The sequence below is a fragment of the Mus caroli genome, chromosome 4 (genome assembly GCF_900094665.2).
Source record: "Mus caroli chromosome 4, CAROLI_EIJ_v1.1, whole genome shotgun sequence".
NCBI lineage: Eukaryota > Metazoa > Chordata > Mammalia > Rodentia > Muridae > Mus > Mus caroli.
This window is the reverse complement of record NC_034573.1, coordinates 125422936-125427098: the sequence shown is the minus strand read 5'-3', so window position 1 is coordinate 125427098 and position 4163 is coordinate 125422936. Positions and strand designations below refer to the sequence as shown.

Below are 4163 nucleotides of genomic sequence, written 5' to 3'. Positions count from 1 at the left end.
TTTCTTTCTTTCTTTCTTTCTTTCTTTCTTTCTTTCTTTCTCTCTCTCTCTCTCTCTCTCTCTCTCTCTCTCTCTTTCTTTCTTTCTTGGAAAATTTATGTATATGAGTGTTTTACTTATGTGCATGGTCTGTGCACCACCGCATGCATGCCTAGAGACCAGAAGAGGGCATCAGATCCCTGGAGTTGTGAGCCAGGTACCCTGACACGCTGTCTCTCAGGAAGGAATTCAGATCAGAGAAGCTGAAAACTTCCCCAGGGTAACTGGAAGGACAGTTGCAAACAAACTCTATAGTTGGAACACTTGTGCCCACTTTCCTCAAACCAGGCTGGAGCCCTAGGCAGTTCCTGGAGGCAGGGACTGGGGTGGGGTGGGGAAGGAGCAGTAGGAGGCGGGGCATCCCCCCAAGTGAGTGGCTGGGAACTTATCCTGGGTCCTTCGGAGGAACAGCCAGCTTTCTAACACTGGAACATCTCTCCAGCTCTCATTCATATTTCGGGGGTTGTTATTTTGAGACAAGGTTTTGTTATGTAGCCCAGGCTAACTTGCAACTGACAATCATCCTACCTCAGTCTTGAATGCCATGATTTCAAGCATATACTCCCCTGCCATCCCCACTTCCTATTATCCCTGTCTAGAAAGAGTTTCTCTGGACTCAGACAATTGTTGTGATGGTTAAGTGTGATATGCCAGAGCTGGACAGGTGGCTTAGTGGTTTAGAACACTGTCTGCTCTTTCAGAGGTCCTGAGTTCAAATCCCAGCAACTACATACATGGTGGCTCGCAACCATCTGTAATGAGATCTGATGCCCTCTTCTGGTGTGTCTGAAGGCAGCAACAGTGTACTTATATATAATGAATAAATAAATCTTTTTTTAAAAAAAAAGTGTGACATGCCTTTGTGCAGCAGAACATAGGCCCTGGTTGTCCCTAACCTCTGAGGCAGACAGAAGGAACTCAGGCACGTGCCAGACTTGGGAGGCATCTCAGATTCTGTTCAGGATCCCATTCAGTCCCTGGATTTATAGCTTAAGCAAGCCACCATGTCTACACTCCAGGGGACAGTAATGACTGTCTCTCAGTCTTCTGGCAGAGCATGGAGCTGCAGATCTGTAATCCCAGCATCCAGGAGACTGAGGCAGATGGATCCAGGCATCCAGACCCAGCCGGGGCTACACACTGAGACCTTGTCTCCAACTGGGTCCCAGGAGGAGGGTCCACAGCCTCCCCAACACCAGACATACTGTAGACAGTTGATAGACCAGGGCTCCACTAGTCACGTAACTCTGGGGATACTGAAGAGCTCACTTCGCCCCATCCATCTGGGCTTGCAGTCCATTCTCCTGTACCCCTCAGCTGATCATGCATGGTGATGCATGGGTCCTTTGTAAGTATGGTCAAACCTCACTCAGGAAGCTGAGCAGACATAAGATGACTGAAGTCACATAGCTCTTTGCTTAGATGCCAGGCATAGGCACCTCTATTCATGAACGAGGGATTTGCTCTCCTTTCTTTATTATTATTATTATTATTATTATTTTAAATTGAGACAAGTTTCACTATATAGCTGAGGCTGGCCTCGAACTCATGATCCTCAGTACCTTGAGTGATGGGATTATAAGTGTGTGACATCATGCTCAGCCTTCAGCCTCCTTCCTGAGCCTCAGTTTCTTTAACTGGAGAACGTTTTAGATAGGAGGGATGTTGAGTTGTCTTGTTCTCTCTTGTTCTTCCTACCCCAAAGGAAGTAATTCCTGGAATACAGCTCTGTCCTCAACTTGACTTCAAAAAATGAATGGAAAGCCAGGTATGGTAGTGTATGCCAATATTCCTACCACTTGGTAGGTCAAGGCAGGAGGACCAGGAGTTCAAGTCTAGCCTAGACTATGTACCAAGTTTGAGGTTAACCTGTGCTACATAAGACTCTATCTCAAAGTGGCCTTGTTCTCAATACTTCTGTGAGGTTGTGAACTCTGTCTGTTAGCCTTGGGCCTGTGGTCTTGAGACCAAGTGCCATGCCTACGACAAAGTTGCAGAGTTCTGATGGAGAGATATTTGAAGTTGCTGTAGAAATTGCCAAACAATCTGTGACCATCAAGGCCATGCCGGAAGAGTTGGGAATGGATGACGGAGGAGATGATGATCCTGTTTCTTTACCAAATGTTAATGCAGCAATTCTGAAAGAGGTCATTCAGTGGTGCTCCCACCACAAAGATGACCCTCCTCCCCCGAGGATGATGAAAACAAAGAAAACGGACAGATCATATTCCTGTTTGGGACCAAGAATTCCTGAAAGTTGACCAAGGAATCCTTTTTGATCTTATTCTGGCTGCAAACTACTTAGACATCAAAGCTTTGCTTGATGTCACATGCAAGACTGTGGCCATTAAGCTTAAGGGGAAAACTCCTGAGGAGATTCGTAAAACCCTCAATATCAAAAATGACTTCACTGAAGAGGAGGAGGCCCAGGTACGCAAAGAGAACCAATGGTGTGGAGAGAGTGAACTGCTGTGCCTGTTACCGTAACACTAGAAGGGTTGTTCCAAGTGCCAGTTGCACTGCTCTGTTTACAATTGTTAATATTAGAGATCAGTAGATAAACATCGCCTTGTCTTCACTGAGTGTGTAGTTCCAGTGCAGATCAGACCTGTGGCTGAGTTTCTTCTATGAACAGAAGTTTCTCCCCCCCCCCCATTACTCTGAATAAAACTGAACTATGGGTTCTCTGCGGAAAGTGGCATTTTGGGCTTTCCTGCTTTCTGTAAAGTGATTCCTGCCTTTAGTTCATCATCTAGTTGACTTCAGTGAGCCTTTCAAAGTTGGCACTGTAAATAAAACAACTTAGGGAAAGTATGCTGAAATAGAATTAACAAACCATGTTATTTGTTCATGAATTGGAAGCTGGAACAGGGCAGCTTGAAGTTAACCTTGAGGGTGTCTCCCAACCTCTATGCTGCTGAAAGCTTGTGTACAGTGGGGCCTCTCTTATTGGACCTGAGGCCTTGTTTTGTCTTTTTTTTTTTTTTTAATTTTAATCTTCTCAGCTTTGACTATGTTGCCTAGAGATTTAGTTTACTACCCAGTTTGTGGTTTTGGAGTGGGGACTATAACTCAATAATTTTTTAGCTTTTCAGTTAAAAAAGACACTTTAAAAAAAAGGACTCTGTCTCAAAATAAGTAAATTAATCAAAATGAGTGGATAAATACTGTCTCAATCTATTTGGCCTGGTATATTTATAAAGGATAACATTTGTTACCATTCTGAAGGCACAAAAGTCCAAGGTCAAGTCTCACTTTCCATATGTCTTAATCAGGGTTACGATTGCTGTGATGAAACACCACGACCAAAGCAACTTGGAGAGGAAAGGGTTTATTCAGTTTACACTTCCCATCATGGTCCATCATGGAAAGAAGCCAGGACAGGAACTCAAACAAGGCATGGATCAGGAGGCAGGAGCTGATGCAGAGGCCATGGAGGAGTGCTGCTTACTGGCTCGCTTCTCATGGTTTGCCCAGCTTGCTTTTTTATATAACCCAAGACCACTAGCTTAGGATGGCCCCACCCACAGTGGGCTGGGTCCTCCCCTATCAACCACTAATTAAGAAAATGCCCATAGCTTTGCCTACAGTCTGATTTTACAGAGGCATTTCCTCAGTTGAGGCTCCCTCCTCTCAGATGGCTTTAGTTTGTGTCAAGTTGACAACTAACCAGCACACCATATCTCAGTTCTGGTTGTGTTTCCGTGTGACAGAAGAGCCAAAGAGGTTAGGACACACCCACCAACCCCTCATCATGATCTAATTAGGCACTAAAGACCCCAGCCCTTGACACAGACATGTTAACGGTTAAGTTTCAGCATCTGAGGGCTCCAGAGACGGTCCAGTGGGTAAACTGCTTGTAGAGCAATCTTGAGGACCTGAGCCGGGCATGTGGCTGTGTTCCAGCACTGGGAGGCAAACACAGGAGGATTCTGGGATCTTGATGGTCAGCCAGTTTAGCCAATCAGAGAGCTCCACATTCAATGAGAGACTCTCAGAAAGTAAGGTAGGGTGTGATTGAAGAATATTGATGTTGACTTCTGGCATTCTTACAGTTGCATGTGCATATACACACACAGATACACACATACACACACACACACAAATGTGCGCACACGTTGGTG

General features: G+C 45.2%; 1 pseudogene; it reads left to right on the top strand.

The window, feature by feature from the left end:
• Positions 1–2015: 2015 nt before the first annotated feature.
• Positions 2016–2526, top strand: LOC110293431 (annotated as a pseudogene).
• The last annotated feature ends 1637 nt before the right edge of the window (positions 2527–4163 follow it).